The sequence below is a fragment of the Protopterus annectens genome, chromosome 4.part0, assembly GCF_019279795.1.
Source record: "Protopterus annectens isolate FY-2018-M chromosome 4.part0, PAN1.0, whole genome shotgun sequence".
NCBI classification, from domain to species: Eukaryota; Metazoa; Chordata; order Ceratodontiformes; family Protopteridae; genus Protopterus; species Protopterus annectens.
The window spans coordinates 1,209,269,701-1,209,292,176 of NC_056733.1; positions in this window are offsets into that span (position 1 = coordinate 1,209,269,701).

A 22,476-nucleotide genomic window follows, 5' to 3' on the forward strand; every position below is an offset into this window, starting at 1 on the left:
CATCCTCTCAGCAACAGACTCCTGGAGAAGCATATACTTTTATTGAAAGAGTACCAGCAGCTGTAGCAGTGATACCACACTCCAAAACAATGCACTCAAACATAGCACTGACAAACACAAGGGAATGTATATGTCTGAATCAAGCAGTGATGAAATTGCTAGGGACTTCACTGAGCAAAATTTTACTCTTAATTTCTCCATTTCATAATGCATAACATTCGCACCACACTTACAAAGGCACACCTCCACCTTCCATAAACACAGCAACCCACACCCACACAACTGCTACGGTTTCTCCCTTCAGTTATTGCAAGCCAAGAATAACACTTTTTAATAAGGATACCTACCAGACAAGTCTGCATAGTGCACTTGGTCTACCTGCATCATCGCAGCTTGGCCACCCCCCCCCCCCAGCAACTGCAACATTGCCAGATAAAGCCACTGCTACGGTCCGGTTTCTCCCTACCGTTATTGCAAGCCAAGAATAACACTTTTTAATAAGGATACCTACCAGACAAGTCTGCATAGCACACTTTGTCTACCTGCATCATCGCAGCTCGCCCCCCCCCCCAGCAACTGCAACATTGCCAGATAAAACCACTGCTATGGTCCGGTTTCTCCCTACAGTTATTGCAAGCCAAGAATAAAGTACAGTTGTGTACTCTTACCATAAATGTAGATGTTCGAGTATGTTCACTGTTAAAGTCATTACTGTAGGGTTCTTCCTGCTGGCAGCAGCCCTAGATCGTCCAGAGTCCCAAAGTCGGGTCCGACGTCGGCTGAAGTCGCTCCTGCCCTGAAGTCAGTGTGCCAGGGGTATAAAGACCTCAGCCGACGCCAATTTCCCCAGTTTTTCTTGCCGCAGATGTCAGGTGCCCAAAAATAAAGGCCAAAAGCTTAATCAAAAAGAATAAGCAAACAAACCAGAACATTCCCAAATATCACCAGCAAAAATACCTCTGAGAAAAAAGAAATGTCAAGGAGACACAGCACTCAAAGAACAACAAAAGAGGGGACAGGAGGAAGAGTAGCAGACTGTAACAGTGAACATACTCTAACATCTACATTTATGGTAAGAGTACACAACTGTACTATGTTCTTCATGGTTCACTGTTACAGTCATTAGTGTAGGGTTGAATCCCAAAGCTAAGAAAGGGTGGATGGAGAAGGAACAGAAGGGGCGGCCACAAAACCCTGCAGGACTGCAGAGGCAAAACCTGCCCTAGATTTAGAATAGAGAGGGAGATTGTAGTGCTTAGAAAAGTATGCACAGAACTCCAAGTTGCAGCTTCTAAGATCTCCTTGGTAGGAACTCCACTGAGAAAAGCTGCAAGTGGCAGTAGCTCTGGTAGAATGTGTTCTGACATTAACAGGAACAGGCTTACCATGATGAGAGTAACAGAACTTGATGCAGTGGGCAATCCACTTAGAAATAGTCTGCTTAGTGATTGCTCTCCCCTGTGAGGTAGAAGCATAAGCCACAAACAATTGGTCCGATTTCCTGAAAATCTTGGTCCTGTCCAGGTAAAAACGAAGCTGCCCGTGTATATCTAAAGAATGCAAAATACTTTCCTCTTCACTTTCAGGATTAGGATAAAAGGTAGGCAAATGAATAGTCTGATTCAAGGCTACTTTCGAAACCACCTTAGGCATAAAGGTAGGATTAGTCCTCAGGGACACCTTGTCCTGATGAAAAATAATAAAGGGCTCTACAGCCATGAGAGCTTGCAATTCCGAAACTCTTCTGACAGAGGTAATGGCTAAAAGAAAAGCAGTTTTCCATGATAAAAACTTTAAGTCTGTGGAAGCTGCAGGTTCAAAAGGAGATAAAGTTGACTTTTCCAAAACAAAGTTGAGATCCCAAGTGGGAACTGGTGCTCTTGAAGGAGGCCTTATATTCTTCGCCCCTCTTATATATTGCTTAAGTAACGGATGAGAAAAGATTGGGGGATCCGTATTGTAATGTGCAGAAATAGCAGAAGCATGAATTTTGATAGATGAAAAAGATAGGTCCTTATGTAACATCTCTGTTAGGTATTGTAAAATCAGAGGAATGTTTGGAACTGCAGAATCAAAACCCTGGGCCTGAGTCCATGAGCAAAATCTTTTCCATTTACCTGCATAAGATTTCCTGGTGCTGGGCCGTCTAGCTTCAAGAATTACATCCAGTACCTGTTTGGTAAGGGTAGAACTGTTTAAAGACCCTGGATCCGCCAGGCTGCTAGAGTCAGAGTTTTCACATGGCTGTGCAGGATCTGGCCATCTCGTTGAGACAGAAGATATGGAAGTTGTGGCAAAATCCAGGGTGGACCCAGAGCCAGGTCCATCAGGGTGGAATACCAGAATTGCCAAGGCCAGTTGGGAGCCAGTAAAATCATTCGCAGTCTGTCCTGTTTGATTTTCAGAAGTACCCGAGGAAGAAGAGGCAAAGGAGAAAAAGCATATACTGAGAGGTGCTTCCAACTGAATGAAAGAGCATCCACTTTCCATGCTAGCTTGTGGTAGGTCCTCGTGCAGAACGTTTGAAGTTGATGGTTTTGGGGAGATGCAAAAAGATCTATGTCCGGGCACCCTCACGCCTCCGTTATCATCCTGAATATCCGAACATCCAACATCCATTCATGTGGATCCAAAAGAGTTCTGCTTAGACTGTCCGCCAGAGTGTTGTCCTTTCCTGGCAGGAATTGAGCTAGTAAGTCCACCTTGTTGGCTAGTGCTGTGTTCCACAGAGCCATGGCCAAAACTGCACAGGGGGTAAAAATGAGAGCCTCCCTGCTTGTTTATGTACCACATCACCATAGTGTTGTCCGTCTTTATCAGTAATTTCCCCGGTAGAATAAGATCTTTGAAGGCTGTCAGGGCATTTTGTACAGCTAGCATCTTCTTCAAATTTATGTGCAGATGCATTTGGTCCTCTGTCCAGGCACCCTGAAGACATTTCCCTTGCATGTGGGCTCCCCATGCATGATCCGAAGCATCCTTCGTTATGACTTGATTGGCTGGAATGGGACAGAAAGGCCTCCCCTTGTTTTGGAGACAGGCCTCGGCCCACCAAAGAAACTCCTGCCGGAGATGAGGCAAAATTGCGATCACTGTTTCCAGACTGTGGCAATGCTGAGACCATACACTCTTGAAGTACCATTGTATCTTCCACATATGCAGCCTTGCATATTGTATTAACAGAATGCAGGATGCCATGTAACCCAGAGCATGCAGAACTTTTCTTGCAGACAGCTGACTCATTAAAGCCAGATTTTTGAAATAAGAATCCAGTTGCACTTTTTTGTCTGGTGTCAAATAAGCCATCTGGGTTGTAGTGCTCAGAAGCGCACCCAGGAAAGTAATTTGCTGCGTGGGCACCAGGTTTGATTTCTTTAGGTTCACCGTGAACCCTAGGCACAAGAGAAGATGCTGCACAAATGTTAGATGCTGAAGTAAAGTCTCCTTGTCGTCTGCTTGAATGAGACAATCATCCAGATAAGGGTATATTTGAATTCCCTTCTGTCTGCAAAATGCCATTACTGGTGCCAGGCACTTTGTAAAGACCCTGGGCGCAGTAGATAAGCCAAAGGGCAGCACAGAGAACTGGTAATGCCTCGAGCCCACTTTGAATCTCAGGTACCTTCTGCACTCTTGCCGTATGGGAATATGCAGGTAAGCCTCCTTCAAGTCCAAAGTCACCATCCAAGCGTTCTTGCTCAGCATAGGCAGCAGCTGCTGCAGAGTGAGCATCTTGAATTTTGGAATTTCTAGGAAGGTGTTCAATACGGAAAGGTCCAGGATTGGTCTCCATGCGTTTTCCTTCCTGGGAACCAGGAAAAGTCTTGAATAAAACCCTTGCCCCATTTCTGAATCTGGTACCAAACCTATGGCCCTCATATCCATGAGGGACCGAACTTGCCATTGTGCCTCTGCCCATTGATGCTTTGGCAGATCTGGCCATCCGTTTGATCTTGGCAAGGTATGGAAATGAAACCTGTAACCCCTTGAAACTATGTCCAGAACCCATTTGTCTTGGGTTATGCGGATCCAATTGTGATAAAAAAAAGAGAGTTTTCCTCCCAAAGACACATCCAGGAGGGATGCCCCAAGAGCTAGTAAGGGAGAGTCATAATGACTGTTTCCTGTAAGGTTGTGACCTATCTTCCCTTCCCTTAGGAGAGGGGCACTCCACTGCTTATTTCTGAAAGGGGGCTGTGCCTGACCCCTACCTCTGGAATGCCTGTATCTGCCCCTCTGAGGTCTGTCCGAGCTCGGAAAGGACCAAGGTTTAGCTGGCCAATTCCTGCTAAATCTAGGGGGTTGTACCTGAAGAAAATCTTTAACCGTCTGCATAGATTTGGCTTTGTCTTCCATTTTCTTCAATACTTCCTCAGCTTTGGCCCCAAACAAAACATTGTGTTGCAAAGGGACATCTAAAAGCTTTGCTTTAACCTGCTCAGGCAAACTTTGCTCCTTTAACCAAGCGTGCCTTCTAATAACTGCGCCAGTTGCTGCAGCCCTGCAAGAAGCCCCCAAAGAATCAAAACCACAGTGCAGGGTATGTTTACCCACCTGCTCAGTAGCATGCAATAAATCCTGTAATTCCTTATTGTCTGCACCACCAGAAACAGCAGACATCTTTTGTTTTAACACAGACAAGAGGTATTGCTGATATTTTAACATAAGAAATTGACAATTCAAAGCTCTAATAGACAATGTAGCAGAAGTATAAACTTTTTTGCCCCATCTTTCCAAGGCTCTGGACTCTCGGTCAGAGGGAATAGAATTCTTAGCAGAGGCCGCTTTAACACCCTTAGGGCCCTGAGAAATAGTTTCTGGATCAGCTGAAGGATTCTTAAAATGATATTTGTGGGAATCTGGAACCCTATAATACTTGTCCAGTTTGACAGGAGCAGGAGGAAAAGAGTCAGGAGAGACAGATGCCTCTGTAAAAACATCATCCACAATGTCCAATACAGGGGAAATAGCCAGGGGTCTATGCTGCGGAAGCGGAAGAAAATCCCCAAGCATTTTCTTAGATTCAGAATATTCCTGCCCTTCCCAGTGAAAATGCTCTCTCATGTCATGCAAGGTTTCCCCAAATGAATAATCCTCAGGAGGAGAGGCCGAAGGAAGGGATTCTTCAGCATCAGAATCCTCATAAGGAGGGAAGGAATAATACTGCTCAGAAGAAGAAGGAGAAGAAATCAAAACTTGATCTGAGGAATCATAATCTGGCTCTAGCCTAGGTCTCTTGTCAGGAGGGGGATGAGAACCCCTGATCATACTTAACAGGTCTTCAGCCATTCTAAGCATCTGTCTTTGAGGTCTAGGGCCCTGAACAGAAGGTGCCTGTGCATGCTGCTTTGTCTTTGCCAGAGCCTTAGTCTTTGCCTTTGTCCTTGACTGCAAAACTGGAGTCATCTGTACATGAAGCTGTGTAGGCCTAAAAACTCCCTCAGAAGCCGGTGCCTGCACAGTGGCTCCGGGCCCATCTGAGGGAGCAATATCCAGAGGTCCAATCCCTGAAAAGTCTGAAGGCCCCATCGGCTCTTAACGGGAGTCGGTACAGGCAACCGGTTCAAACATGGCGGACGACAGGGGCTGCGAAAGCGCCTCACTGATGACAGCCGAACCGGCAACTGGCTCTGGTTGAATAAAATCGTCCACTTTGGACCTCGGATGCCTGTCTTTATCCTTGCGTCTCTTATACACTGCAGTAGCCGGATAATAATCCGATGACGTATTGTAATTAAATCTTTTTCCAAAATAATGGAAGGCAAATTCGTACCTACGCCTAATAGTGCGTTGATTAAACTTAGCACAAAACCTACAATTGGCTACGTCGTGGTCAGGACCAAAGCAAGGTATACAGTAAGAGTGAAAATCCTTATGAGGTATTTGCTTCCCACAAGAAATACAGTTGTTAACTTTTTCTGACATCAGACTGGAGCAAGAAAAAGGTTTCCCCAATGGGGTACTTAGCTCAAAAGAAGTCTTCAATTCAAAAGCCACCAAAAACAAACAGGAGTCGGCCGACCTGCACTTGTGAACTGCTTTGCAACGGGCACCGCACGGCAAGAAAGACTGGGGAAAATGGCATCGGCTGAGGTCTTTATACCCCTGGCGCACTGACATCAGGGCAGGAGCGACTTCAGCCGACGTCGGACCCGACTTTGGGACTCTGGCCGATCTAGGGCTGCTGCCAGCAGGAAGAACCCCACAGTAATGACTGTAACAGTGAACCACGAAGAACATCACTTTTTAATAAGGATACCTACCAGACAATTCTGCATAGGTGACTGGATATTTACAGTTCTTGTTATTAGCAGATGTGGTCCTTAACAGTTATGTTTTAACCATTGTGACTGGTTATTTACATTTCCTTTTACAGCACCATTTGTTACTTTTACTAGTTATTTTTTAAACATTGTTTTGGCCAGCATGCACACCTGCAAGCCCCCCCCCCCCAGGCAACTATAGCTTTGTCTATTGCCACTAGGTGGCATAACTTAATATACTTGCTGTATCTTGTCCCAAATAGATCTGCCTCCGCACTGAATACTTGTAAAGTAAGGCAAGTACCATTTACTTGGTGTATTTTGTCCCCAGATAGATTTACCTTCCTTTGTATTACTTGCACACCAAGGCCTTAAAGTAGTGTTTCTGCAACTAACTGCTTACACTCCTAATTTCCTGCTTAGACCTCTTCCTTGCTTACACTTGCATTACAGCTCCAAGGCTTCCACTTCTTATGCTGATTACTTTTCTTTGCAGTTTTCTGTGAGGGGGCGGGCCAGATCTCTACCAGCTTTTTCTGGTTATACCTTCCCCCATTTTGTATCTCCCTCCTTCCCCATGCACATTAACTAGTCTATATTAGTGGGTCTCCTTGAGCGGCGCCCTTTTGAAAGTTATCTTTTGGCCTGCTTGTGGTGAGGAAGCTTCCCCAGACCTTTTTCAGTGTGACTGCATCAATATAAGTGAATTTAACTAGTACAATACAGCCAAACAGACACATTTGGTGTAAACAGAAACAAGTGGAATGATACATTTGGTGTACAAAGAAAAGAAACAAGTAAGCCCATTGATATAATTGGAGTTAGTGTTAGCCCCGCTGCACTCGGGCTCACTCTGCTCCCCTCCCTCTTTCCTATTTTCACCCGCCCCCACTAGTGCTACATTTCAACTGAACTTAGGCACGCCCATTATGCTAACCACCAATCACTGAATCTGCCCCACCCCTGTACCCATTTCCATCTCTTCCACTATTCCACATCCTGTAAAGCACAGTCTTCCATCTAACTACCTTACAATCACAAACAACACCTCTCATTATCCACGACACCCACCCCATCCCAAGCAGATCTCTCACTCATGACCAAACCCAACCAAACCATGCCCAAACTACCCAAACCCACATACATACATACACCTCTTACTATTGCTCCTGAGTGTATCCAGACTCCCACTGCTAACTTCTATCACCAACCACCAAAAACAACTTAATTGTATCCATACACCAAGAAAAACTACTTCCACTGACATAACTACAACACACCCTTTTACTCAACTAGTCCCACATCACTATCCAAACCTTCTTTATTCACCACTATGCACACAGCCATCACACTACCAGTCTCAAACAACTATAAAGAACTTTAAGACCCCAAGCAAACTACTCAATCTCTATTTTTACCTCCGAACCTAACTAATTAGCTGCGGTGATATACACCCAAACCCAGGCCTTGAAAATCTAGGAGCCCCAACCCTCAACCTGAATGATACCGTACTCCACCGAGACAAATCCACACTCCTCATTTTAAATTTAAATGTTAGGTATACTAAAAGTCCACGACCTTCATGCACTACTCTCCTTTTATCAACCTGAGATAGTCATACTAACAGAGACTTGGCTTAAACCAGGCAATCACAACAATGAAATCACTCCACCAGGTTACAATATAATTTGTAGTGATAGAATAGGTAAAAAAAGGGGGGGGGTGCTGCTGTAGTGTATAAATCTCACATCATCCTTGAGAAAGTAGACATAACAAACCTAGACCTCATAAATTTGAACTCACTCTAACAAAACTAAAACTTAATGATAATAAACGCATCAACATTATATGGTGCTACATCCCTCCAGGCAACAATATCCCCATTACAGAAAAACTCCTAGAATGGATATCCAACTCCCTCCCCCAGGAAAGCATAGTATTAGGAGACCTTAATACTGACTGGCAAAACTGTTCCAGTCATAAGCCACTCTCCCATATTAACCTACATGGCCTAACCCAACTCATCACTTCCCCCCACAAGAACAGACAAGAGAACCAAACATCAATCCACTCTAGATTGGAAGCTTGTATCCCACCCATCACTGATATCCCTAGCAGGATGTCTACCAGACACCTCATGTAAGTGCCTGTAGAGTGCATCTGTGTAGGATTCAGTAGTCATAACTGTATTGTCCATCTCCATGGGTGTCATGAAGTTCGCCACTTCTGTCTTAAAAAGCATGAAGTTGGCACTGGAGAAATTTTTTACTGTGGTTTCCTTAATGAGGAGTGAGGGCGGGATGTGGATATCTAGGGTGATTAGCTTATGGTTGGATCTGACCAACGAGGAGTTGACTTCAGGATGGAGCCTTGGAGTACTCCTAGGGAGACTGGTGGGGGGGGAGTTGATTTTTCCACATAACAGCTTGTTTCCTTCCCTCTAGGTAGTTTTTGAACCAGGAGATGGCAGGGGTGGTAAGGTTTAGAGGTGCTAGTGAAAGGAGTTTATTGTGGTTAACCATTTTGAATGCTTTGGACAAGTCAAGGAAGGTGGCAGATACAAGTAGTCCATTGTTTCTGTGAGTATTGACAATGTTGGTGAATTCTCTTAGTGCGGTGGAGGTGCTATGGAAGGGTCTAAAGCCATGTTGTTGTTGCTTTTAGATTATTTTCTAGGAGATATTTCATTAGTTGCTTGTGTATTACCCTCTCTACAATTTTAGATAAAGGGGGTAGTGTGGCTATAGGGCGGTAGTTGCTGAGTTCCAGGCAGGTTCCCCCTTTATGTAGAGGGATGATATGTGATATTTTCCATAGCTTGGGTACTATACACTCAGAGATGGACCTGTTAATTAGGATGGAGACAGGATATGATATGGCTTCTGCAGCCAGGTGGAGGTATTCGATGGGTAATTTACCTGCAGATAGAGACGTTGGTTTGAGCTTGCAAAGTAGTTTTTCAATGGATTTGGTTGGTTCTGGGTGGAAGCTGAACTTGAGGCAATTGTTAGTTGGGGGTGTGGGGTGGATTTGCAGGGATGGGGATGTTGTCATAGGGTTGGTTGTTTGTAAGGGTCTGGATGGTTTCCGTAAAGTATTTATTAAATTGTGTGGAGGTGTCTTCTTGGTTATCATCTATTTTTGAGGTTGGAGTAGTTGTTTTACCTGGTTGTAGAATAGAGTTAATTGCTGCCCAGAATTTTTGTGGGTTGTTCCTGTGCTTATCCTGTAACTTTTGGTAGCAAGATGTTTTGTCTGTTTTGGTGAGTTTTTTACTTTATGTAGTTCAACATATATTTGTTTGTTCAGTTGGGGTTTACTGTTTAGGCAGTTGGTCCAGGCCTTGTTTCTTTTTTTGAGGAGGGATTTTGTGTCTGGGGCTAACCAGGGGGCATATTTAGTTTTAATTCTTGTTGTTCTGGAGGGGGCATGATGATTAAGGGTGTTTAAGAAGGTAGTATTGAAATATAGTACAGCTTCATCAAGAGGTAGGTTTTTAAGGGGGGCCCAATTGCACATTTTTAGGTAGTTTATAAAGTTGAAGCAGTTAAAGTGTTTTTTGTTTCGAATTAGGCATGTAGATATTTGGGTCAGTTGTGGTGATTTTGATCTGAGTAAGAATGTGGCTTGGTAACTACTTGGTGTCTAGTAGACACCCTGCTAGGGCTATCAGTGATGGGTGGGATAAGAGTATCCAATCTAGAGTGGATTGATGTTTGGTTCTATTGTCTGTTCTTGTGGGGGGAAGTGATGAGTTGGGTTAGGCCATGTAGGTTAATATGGGAGAGTGGCTTATGAATGGAACGGTTTTGCCAGTCAGTATTAAGGCCTCCTAATACTATGCTTTCCTGGGGGAGGGAGTTAGATATCCATTCTAGGAGTTTTTCTGTAATTGGGATATTGTTGCCTGGAGGGATGTAGCACCCTATGATGTTGATGCGTTTATTATCATTAAGTTTTAGTTTTGTTAGTGTGTGTTCAACTTTATGAGGTCTAGGGTTGTTATGTCTACTTTCTCAAGGATGATGTGAGATTTATACACTACAGCAACACCCCCCCTTTTTTTTTTTTTACCTATTCTATCACTACGAATTATATTGTAACCTGGTGGAGTGATTTCATTGTTGTGGTTGCCTGGTTTAAGCCAAGCATGACTATCTCAGGTTGATAAAAGGAGAGTAGTGCATGAAGGTCGTGGACTTTTAGTATACCTAACATTTAAATTTAAAATGAGGAGCGTGGATTTGTCTCTGTGGAGTAGGGTATCATTAGGGTTGGGGCTCCTAGATTTTCTGGGCCTGGGTTTGGGTGTATATCACCTCAGCTAATGAGTTAGGTTCTGAGGTAAAAATAGAGTTTGAGTAGTTTGTTTAGGGTCTTAAAGTTCTTTATAGTTGTTTGAGACTGGTAGTGTGATGGCTGTGATCTGTGTGCATAGTGGTGAATAAAGAAGGTTTGGTAGTGATGTGGGACTAGTTGAGTAAAAGGATGTGTTGTAATAATGTCAGTGAAAGTAGTTTTTCTTGGTATATGGATAAAATTAAGTTGTTTTTGGTGGTTGGTGATAGAAGTTAGCAGTGGGAGTGCGGGTACACCTAGGAGCAATAGTAAGAGGTGTATGTATGTGGGTTTGGGTAGTTTGGGCATGGTTTGGTCATGAGTGAGAGATCTGCTTGGGATGGGGTGGGTGTGGTGGATGATGATAGGTGTTTGTGATTTAAGGTAGTTAGATGGAAGAATGTGCTTTACAGGATATGGAATAGTGGAAGAGATGGAAATGGGTACAGAGGTGGGGCAGATTCAGTGATTAGTGGTTAGCATGATGGGCGTGGCTAAGTTCAGTTGAAAAGTAGCACTAGTGGGGGCGGGTGGGAATAGGAAGCAGGGAGGGGAGCGGAGTGAGCCCGAGCGCACTGGGGCTAACACTAACTCCAATTATATCAATGGGCTTACTTGTTTCTTTTCTTTGTACACCAAATGTATCATTCCACTTGTTTCTGTTTACACCAAATGTGTCTATTTGGCTGTATTGTACTAGTTTAATTTACTTATACTGATGCAGTCACACTGAAAAAGGTCTGGGGAAGCTTCCTCACCACAAGCAGGCCAAAAGATAACTTTCAAAAGGGCGCCGCTCAAGGAGACCCACTAATATAGACTAGTTAATGTGCATGGGGGAGGAGGAAGTTAGAGGAGGGAGATACAAAATGGGGGAAGGTATAACCAGAAAAAGCCGGTAGAGATCTGTCCCGCCCCCTCACAGAAGACTGCAAAGGAAAGTAATCAGCATAAGAAGTGGAAGCCTTGGAGCTGTAATGTTAAGTGTAAGCAAGGAAGAGGTCTAAGCAGGAAATTAGGAGTGTAAGCAGTTAGTTGCAGAAACACTACTTTAAGGCCTTGGTGTGCAAGTAATACAAAGGAAGGTAAATCTATCTGGGGGACAAAATACACCAAGTAAATGGTACTTGCCTTACTTTACAAGTATTCAGTGTGGAGGCAGATCTATTTGGGACAAGATACAGCAAGTATATTGTTAAGTTATGACACCCAGTGGCAAAAGACAAAGCTATAGTTGCCTGGGGGGGCCTTGCAGGTGTGCATGCCGGCCAAAACAATGTTTAAAAAATAATTAGTAAAAGTAACAAATGTGCTGTAAAAGGAAATGTAAATAGCCAGTCACAATGTTTAAAACATAACTGTTAAGGACCACATCTGCTAATAACAAGAACTGTAAATATCCAGCCACCTATGCAGACTTGTCTGGTAGGTATCCTTATTAAAAAGGGTTATTCTTGTCTTGCAATAACTGTAGGGAGAAACCAGACCATAGCAGTGGTTTTATCTGGCAATGTTGCAGTTGCTGGGGGGGGGGCCCAAGCTGCGATGATGCGCTATGCAGACTTGTCTGGTAGGTATCTTTATTAAAAAGTGTTATTCTTGGCTTGCAATAACTGTAGGGAGAAACCGGACCGTAGCAGTGGTTTTACCTGGCAATGCTGCAGTTGCTGGGCGGGCAGCGAGCTGCGATGATGCAGGTAGACCAAGTGTGCTATGCAGACTTGTCTGGTAGGTATCCTTATTAAAAATTGTTATTCTTGGCTTGCAATAATGGTAGGGGGAAACCGGACCATAGCAGTGGTTTTATCTGGCAAATGTTGGTGTTGCTGGGGGGGGCGAGCTGCGATGATGCAGGTAGACCAAGTGTGCTATGCAGACTTGTCTGGTAGGTATCTTTATTAAAAAGTGTTATTCTTGGCTTGCAATAACTGTAGGGAGAAACCGGACTGTAGCAGTGGTTTTATCTGGCAATGTTGCAGTTGCTGGGGGGGCCCGAGCTGCGATGATGCAGGTAGACCAAGTGTGCTATGCAGACTTGTCTGGTAGGTATCCTTATTAAATAGTGTTGTTCTTGGCTTGCAATAACTGAAGGGAGAAACCATAGCAGTTGTGTGGGTGTGGGTTGCTGTGTTTGTGGAAGGTGGAGATGTGCCTTTGTAAGTGTGGTGCGAATGTTATGCATTATGAAATGGAGAAATTAAGAGTAAAATTTTGCTCAGTGAAGTCCCTAGCAATTTCATCACTGCTTGATTCAGACATATACATTCCCTGTGTTTGTCAGTACTATGTTTGAGTGCATTGTTTTGGAGTGTGGTATCACTGCTACAGCAGCTGGTACTCTTTCTATACAAGTATATGCTTCTCCTGGAGTCTGTTGCTGAGAGGATGAGAAACACACTACAAATATACAACTAAGACAAACTACATAAAGCAATAGTAAGAAAGTACTAGGTCACATCAGAGGCTTGGGAGGTCATTGTTAAGAAACTGAGAATTGTTGTAAAATTTATCATTAAATACCATAAGTTCAGGTTATACTATAAGAGAATAACTGTGTAAAGATAACCATGTCAGCAGCCAAAATGCATTACAAGTTGAATATTTTACTGTGCACATTTTAAAAAATGGATAGACTAGCCTAAACTCTGGACTGATGAGTTTGCTTTTTTTTTTATTCTTGGGAATTGCTATTCAGAAGTGAAGAGATATACAAGCGAACAGTTTTAGTGGCACACCAGGCTATTTTTTTATTTCTATTGTCATGCAAAGCTGACTAAATAGTTGAATCTAGCAAAGCTGGAAATGTGAGACTGTAGCCCACTGAAGGAGGGGAGATGGGAGGAGTAACCTGGCCAGGAACTGAAACTTGCAAAACTGCTCCTTGTGAAAAGTCTTTTATCTCAGTAATTTGTTGACACTTTTGCAAGTTTCTTTCAGTGAATGTGTAGTACATCAGTAGGAACAACATTTGTAAAACTCGGCGCATACCAGTCAATGACACATGAGCTGCAGACTCTCAAACTTGGCAGTTTTTTTCAGGAGTTCCATTGTAAGTGAATGGAAGTCTAGTCTGACAACAAATGGTAGGGCTATTTGTCCTCACAGTCTGCATTATAGGACAGATATAGCTTTCCAAAGGAATCACCATGTCTGCCCCCATGAGGGCAGACAAGAGTAAAAACAAAATAAAATTAGGAATGAGTACTTATTTTGCTGAAGGCAGCTTTGGGAGGTGTAGTATATCATGGCAAGATAAAAAATATATGTTTTCTTCATCATTTGCCCGTAGTGGTCCTTTAAATATCTCAAGATTGTCTAACTGATTCTTTGCAAAAATTGTCAAAGTCACCATAAACAGAGCCTTGTCTTATGACAAGTGAAGTGAAACAGCTTGCTTCAAATCCTTTTTCCTGGGATTTATAAGAAACTGCTGGTAAAGCTATCCTAAGCAGTAAAGGTGTCATCCATATGCTACTGTATGCGTTTTTTAACAAATGTTGGAAGTCCACACTTTGTCATCACTGTCTTACTGTCATCACTGGAAGTTCAGAGATCCCTGTTTAGAAGCGATGAATGGCTGGCACAAAGAGAGATAACTTGTACAGAGCATAACACAGCAACCGACTGCTATGATACAGTGCATGTTTTATGTACACATTTATGTATGTGTGAATTACGTAACTCTGAGTTACTACCTATATCCCTATTTATCGGACATCAACTACATTTGAGACGGTCAGTGATAGGGGCATGACATTTGAGCTGACTGGATGAATTTTGCTGGATGTATTTTTCTGGATGTATATTTCCAACCTCTTTCTACCTCTTGGCAAATCTGTCTGTTAGCAGGGTGATCTGTGCATTGGCAAGTTGAAAGCAACAGATTTTTGTGAAATAATGCAGTCATACTGTTGCAAGATTTGGTAAGCATTTTCATACTGTACTGCAAGGCATGGGTCAGAATAAAGTACCAGAGAAAGTGATATATTCATAATATCATGTACAAAATGAATTATCCTTAACTATTTAAGCAAGCGCTTATTATAGTTTTATGTGGCATTCACATTCACATCTATCTCATCACTTTCTGTAGCTGAGCAAAAATGATACAGACATGTCTGGGTGGAGTCTTCTCACAACTGGACAGCTTTGCAACATGGCTAATTAAAGCAAAGCCATCAGTTGTCTCTGCAATATGTAGTTTCAATAAATGATAGATGTATGTTGTCATACATCCCACTGTGCATAAATATGAGTCATTTCTCAGAAGTATTGCAGTGGATTTCTTTTTTCAAAGCATGAAACAGAGTTTCTGTGAAGCCCTGCATTTGATTATGTGGCTCTAAACAGCATGCCACAGCATGGGTCTGCAGCTTCACACTTGTACATAATCTCCAGTGTAGCTGCAAGACAGCACATTTGTGTAATTCTGTGACTAACTCCACATTAACAGCAAACATTAGAAGAAAGATCTTTGCGGTAGGAATCCTGATATAGGCAAATGTCAACACCTGACCTGATTTTTTTTGTCAGTGGGACATCTTTGGAAGAGTGGATGTGCAGTCATGAGTAGTGGCTGCAAGGCATTAAAAATTATACCACATGACCTACTCTTTTCTTCTGTGGAGCCCCAGAAAACAGTATGTCAGAAGTAACAATGGGTTGGGAGGGTGGCTCAATGGCTAAGGTGTTTGGCTTACAAAGACAAGGTGCAGGGTTTGAGTCTAACAAGGGATAATTTGCTAGGCTTAAAATGGCTCGCAAGGGCAGTTAGCTTAATACTAAACTATGAACAGGGCAACAAATGATCTTTTGGTAGGCCATAGGAGCTGCATTACCGAAGACAAACCTAAACTCTGAATCAGCAGTAGATCATGAAACTTTGCCAGCACAGTAGTAGAGAGGAATAAAGCCATGACTAAGGTGATCTGGGTTTGAATGCCAGCTCCGCTGTCTAAGGTGATTGCAGGGAGAGATGGGCATGAGACCTGAAAAAGGGCTCATACCCGAAAGCGCTCGTCTTTACTATTTGTCTAACAGCTATTTATTATGCTTTAATAAAGTATTTGATTTCTGCTTATCACTGTGGTGGTTTTGGTACTTTGTTTCTCTCTCTCTCTCTCTCTCTATATATATATATATATATATTGCTAGATATATGGTTGCACAACAGTGGAGAAAAGGAAAGAACTGCACTGTCAACAAAAGTGGTTTCAGCATAATTGTTTCTACCAAATCCCCTTTTGATTAATTTATATTTGACTACTCAACAGGGTTCTACAACATACACTGAATGTATTAGCCACACCTCTTTACTTAAATATGCTAACTCTACAACCGTACTTCAACAAGCAAAGGTGAAATAACCTGTAGTGACTATCTCACTACCTGAACAAATCACAATCTCACAGTTTCACTGATAGTACAGCTAATGGGAAGAGAAACTGGTAACTTCATGAGAATCGGAATCAGGAGAAACACTCAATAGAGAAACCAAATTACTTAAGTTAATTTAGACTGACAGATAACCAGGGATATCCACAGCCTTTCTTTGTATCCTGTGAAAGAAAAGAAGTTTCAGTGTGCTCCCTCTGTTGTATTATCAGTTAGCGTTTTCAGAGGGAGCAAAGTCAGCAAAGGTGGATCCTAAAATTTAGTAGAATTATGTGGAGCTGCTAAGATCTCTGGACACAGAGGAGTAGATATCACTTAGATAATTAGAGAAAAGAAGAGACTAAAGAACTTCTGTTTTTCCAGGAACACCGAAAAAATAACTACTTAAAAGATTCCCATTTGATGGGGTAGTGTATGAAATAGATACATAGATCACACTTTTGAAGTGTGAGGCAAATGCAGATACAATATCAATACTTGCACAAACATTCATGGGACCTAAAAGGCACTCATTGGGTTAGGGATCTTGTGGTTGATTAGACATTGAAATCACATACCTCTGACACCCAGCATGCAAACCCTTGACCTGCCTCACTTGACTGATGGAGATATGTTCAAACCTGCCATGTAATGGAGAAATGATAGCAATTTGCATGTTGTGGTCCAGGCTGAAAATCTGAAAAAAAAAATGAAACAAGAAGCCCTTTCTGAAAAACAATGGAGATATATTGTGTGCTAGATTTTTCAAGATGAAGAAAGGAACCCAGCAATTATAAACACTTGTCTCTTAAGAAATTTTCAGACGTTTAAACAGAACTAAAGTTACAGAAAAATATAAAGGGTCTACACTATCCTACGCAGACTGTGAAAGTCATCTAGGACAAATTGCTGCACTAGTAAAGCACAGATGTGTAAAATCTTACCATAACAGTAAATGCTCACATCTATGGGTAGGAATAACAGTACTATAATCCTGGATTGGGCATCAGTCCAGCAAAGAACAGACAGACATACCACACTCACTTCTATGGGCAACTGGAAGGATTAACATTCACCTATATTATCTGTTCTGGATGTGGACTAAAACTGAAACACCCAGCAAAACCTATGCAGACACAGAAAGAACATACAAATTCCACAGAAATCACTGGGAATCAAATTAAAGAACCAAGAGTTATGAGGCAGTAATACAAAACACTTCACCACTCCTATGTTTGTTTTATAAAGCAACATAAAAGTTATAAGAAGAAAGATTTTCAATATAGTACTGTTCATAGGTTCATAGGTTCATAGGTAGGTACTAGGCTATTGGCCCTAGGGCCTATATAAGCCTAGCCAAATGGTACCCTGGCTTTTGCCACCCAAGAAAATTATTTTCCTGTGCCCCTGTCAAGCAGAGCCACAGAAGTGATCCCCAGGGTGAATTTCCTATCTCCCATCCAATCATCAAGGTTTCTCTTGAAGAGTGCTAATGAGGAGGTTTGTTTGATATAGATAGGTAGTTTGTTCCAGAGTATGGGAAGTCTCTGAGACAGGAACCTATCCCACCAGCATGTTCTGTTTATTGTGGTGACAAGGTTTAGGTCCCTTGAGCGTGTAGCTCGGAGTGATTGGGATTTCTTTGCATGGAGCATGTCCAACAGCTCTGGGTTTGTCATAGCTTTGTATGTTAGGTAGAGATTGCCTCTGAGTAGGCGATATGTGACAGAGTAAAGCTGGAGTCTTTTGAGATGGTCTGCGTAAGGCATCTGTTTGAGGCCGGTAATCCTCTTTGTGAGTTATTTCTGTGGCCTTTCCAGTTGTTGTAGATGTCTTGTGAGGTACATACCAAAAGGGGCATTGTACTCTATAATGGGTCTTATGAGTGATGAATAGAGGGGAACAATGACCTCTTTTTTCCTAGATGAGAAACATTTTGTGATGAGGTGTGCCACGTAGAAGGATTTTCTGACTACTGTGGCGATGTAATCATCAAAGGTGAGACTACTGTCCACCTGTGTCCCAAGGTTTCTTATCACACTTTCAGTGTTAAGTAGACTACCGCCTATGTGGTAGTTCATGGGTACAGAGTTTTTACCAAAAGGGATGACAATGCACTTTTTGGCATTGAGCTTGAGGCCATGGTTTTGACACCAGGCATCTTTCTCAGTGAGGCCCTTTTGTAGGATATCCATATCATTAGGAGATTTGATTATGGCTCCTACTTTGCAGTCATCTGCGAACTTTGTTAGCCAAAGACCTTCTGTGTTAGCCCGTACATCAGAGACGTAGATACCAAACAGGAGAGGACCTAGGACTGAACCCTGTGGTACTCCACTTGTCACTGGTCTGAAGTTGGATTTAGAGTCTGCTACTTTCACAGTGTGGGTTCGGTCAGTGAGCCAGTTGGCAACCCATCTTGTGACATAGGGATTTATATATAGTTTAGTGAGTTTGCCTATAATTCCAGAGTGGGGGATGGTGTTGAAAGCCTTGGCGAGATCTAGATAGGCTATGTGTACCACCTTACTCTCATCTACAGCTTTGGTGACCACTTCAAAGAAGTCTGTCAGGTTTAGGAGACATTATCTGCCTTTTACAAACCTGAACTGGGTAGGGTCCAGAGTTTGGAGATTACCAATGTCATTGTTTATAAGTTCTATGATATACTCCATAGCCTTGCAGACCAGGCTCGTCAGGCTAATGGGGTGGTAGTTCCCGGCGTCCGTGGTGGCTCCCCCTTTGTGGAGTGGGATAACCGTTGCAGCCTGGGATGTTGTCAGGTCCCATGGATGCTGTGTTCTTGGCTTTGGAGAGTGTGTTTTTTACCTGTGCAGCCGTGATTACAGGTACTTTGCATTCTTCCAGTATAGAGATGGGCCCTTTAGGGGATGAGAGAGGGGTAAAGTTAGCACTGAACCTATCTGCCAGGATGTTGGCAATATCCGTTGGTTCTGTATATTTAGTGCCATTACATGCTGTTATGGATTACAGTAATGTAGAGGGGTTTCAGACTGTACTCTGTAGCTTTAACGCATAAGCAAACTTGGACACAAGGATTCACTTATGTTTCTGTACTTTTGCAATGGTTGCCATGTGTACTGGTAGTGATTACATCTTACACTGATTACATCTAAGTAGACTTCATTGAATTATTGTTGGATTTTGCTTCTATATGTTTTACCTCACTACAGGTCACTACTGCAAATTGTACAAAAACTTGACTGAATGCATAGGTCATGAGTGTATTTACATTTGGAGACACACCAAAAATTGTGGCACATTCTCAAATAAATACTTCAATTTTGAGGCCTCTTCCCAATATCTTATTTTCAAATTTGAAGGTGAAGAAGTTGCAGAACATCAATTGTATTAGAAGATTAAGTTAGGCAACTTTGTTGGTATAAACAATGATATATCCAATGCTTTTCATTGTCAGCATAAAATATTTTAGCACACTAATGTGTCAGTCATAAAAGATAAACTTTCGCCTACCTCATGGCAGTTTGTTGAGTACCACATACAGTAGAAGAAAACCAGCAGGAAAAGCCAGTGTCACTACATATGAATCAATAGTTACAATGAGTGACTGGATGCTAACTCTGAGGTGTTGCATCCATGACATTTTTAGTAAAACTTCATGCTGTGCTTGCTGACGTAAATAAGCATTCATCAGATTTCAGAATCAAACTGCACACTACAGTGAGGAGACTGTAGCTAACCTCTAAAATACAAAGCAGCAGTCAGTAAACAGACCAGTCAAATGGTCATGTTCATAAACATAGTATGCAACTCTTTAGAGCAGGAACATGTTGGAGATCACATACCACAGCTATGAACAATTCATGAAATCCTTGTAAATGCATAACAAATTCTGCTAAGCTACTGCATACTTGAAACAGGACGTGTGGTACAGCTATGCAAATTAGCCATGATTATAAAGAACAAATATAACTTCATTTTATGACAGTCAAAAATATAGGCTGACAAGTTCAGACTCACCAGACCAAAACAGAAATGCAATAGTATCCCAATCAGCCTGCAGATCTGAAGTATCACTCAGCATAAAATGGCTGGGCAAGAACATTAGCACTTATGTTGAGGCAGCAAATAAATGTAAAAGACACAGCAATGCTACAGTGTTATATACTGCTGAGTGTTGTGCACACAAACCCAGGAAGACAACCATATCTTGTTCTGCCCACAGCACTGTGATGACATAGAGTGGATATAAAAATTGTACAAACCCCTGTTAAAATGCCATGTTTTGTGATATAAAAAATGAGACCACAATAAATCATTTCAAAACTTTTCCCACCTTTAATGTGACCTTTAACCTGTACAATTTAATTGAAAAACAAACAAATCTGTTATGGGAAAAAATATAAAAAATAAAAACGTACAATATGCTGATTGCATAAGTGTGCACACCCTTAAACTAATACTTTGTTGTGTGTGCACACCCTTAAACTTATACTTTGTTGAAGCACCTTTTGATTTAATTACAGCATTCAGTTTTCTTGGGTGCACACCTGCTACCAATTAAAGAGACTGATTAACCCCAAATAAAGTTCAGCTGTCTTAGTAGGGTTTTCATGACATTTACTCAGTTGCCTGCTACAGCAAAGTCATGGTTTGCAGAGAACTTACAAAGCATTGAAGGAATCTCATTGTTGAAAGGTATCAGTCAGGAGAAGTGTACAAAAATTTTTCACAGCATTGGATATAACATGGAACACAGTGAAGACAATCATCAAAAAGTGGAGAAAATATGGGACAACAGTGACATTGTAAAGAACTGGACATCCTCCAAAAGTGATGAAAAGACAAGACAAAAACTGTTCAGGGAAGCTGCCAAGATACCTACAGCAACACTGAAGGAACCGCAGGAATTTCTGGTAAGCATTGGTTGTGTACTAAATGTGACAACAATCTCCCATATTCTCCATATGTCTAGACTATGGGGTAGGGTTGCAAGACAGAAGCCTTTTCTTACACAGAAAAATATCCAGGCCCAACTAAAATTTGCAAAACAATACATCAAGTCTCCCAAAATCATGTGGGAAAATATGCTATGGTCTAATGACAGCAAGGACTTTCTGGCCACAATTCCAAAAGGTACATTTGATGCAAAAACAACACTTTGCATCACCAAAAGAACACCATCTCCACGGTGAAGCACGGTGGTGGCAGTATAATGTTTTGGGGTTGCTTTTCTTCATCTGGAACTGGGACGTTAGTCAAGGTGGAGGGAATTTTGAACAGTTCCAAATACCAGTCACTTTTGGCCCAAAACCTTCAGGTGACTGCTAGAAAGATGAAGAGGAATGTCACCTTTCGGCATGGCAATGACCCCAAGCATACATCCAAATCAACAAAAGAATAGCTCCACCAGACAAAAATTTAAGTTTTGGAATGGCCCAGCCAGAGCCCAGATCTAAATCCAATAGGAAATCTGTGGAGTGACCTGAAGAGTGCTGTGCATAAGAGTTGCCCTCATAATCTGACAGATTTGGAGTGCTTTTGCAAGGAAGAGTGGGCAAATATTGCCAAATCAAGATGTGCCATGCTGATAGACTCCTACCCAAGAAGACTGAATGCTGTAATAAAATCCAAAAGGTGCTTCAACAAAGTATTAGTTTAAGGGTGTGTACACACAGCAAAGTATTAGTTTAAGGGTGTGCACACGTATGCAACCAGCTTATTGTATGTTTTCTATTTTTTATATTTTTCCCTATATCACAAAATCCTTGCATTTTAACAGGGGTGTGTAAACTTTTTATATTAAGTGTCCCATAGTGGGAGGTAACAAAGAACTATAACCGTTAATTAATAAATGTAAAGTAGATGTTAATGGATGTCTACCGTAATCATGCACAGTGAGCCAGAAATATCAGTGATTCCCTCTGGGCCATAACCATACTTCTCAGCCTCATAGCACAAACAATCTGGGCAAAGCCAAAAATAAAGGGGGGACAAAGGCCCAAAAATGGGGATACATTTTGAATATTGCTCCAATAAATTTAGAAAGCTGGTAGAATAACAAGTTTTGCGATAACAAATATTTTCTGAATCTCAGATGCTGGTCATTATGTAGTGACTTCAGTCCACAATGACTTGCCTGAAAATTACAAATTATATGAGTAGACCAAAAATATGAGGCAAAAATCTGGACATTTTGCAAAAATTTCAGCAGTTGAAAATTGTAGCCATGTGTGTGGAGCAGTATGGAGAATATTGTACAGTTATCATTCAGTGTCATAACGGGTCTAGTTCTAGAGCACCTAATTATCTATATACATGGCACTTGCTTTCCAACAGACAACTGCTATGTGCATGCAAACCTGGACCGGTATGTAGGGGTGGTTGTATATGTAGGTGTGATTGTTTCCCCATTTTCCCTGCAAATATATATGAGGCCCATGTTACTAAATTACTGTCTCTCCCTCAACAAAACACCAGACTTATAATAGCCACTGCCATTCATACATCTGTGGTACAC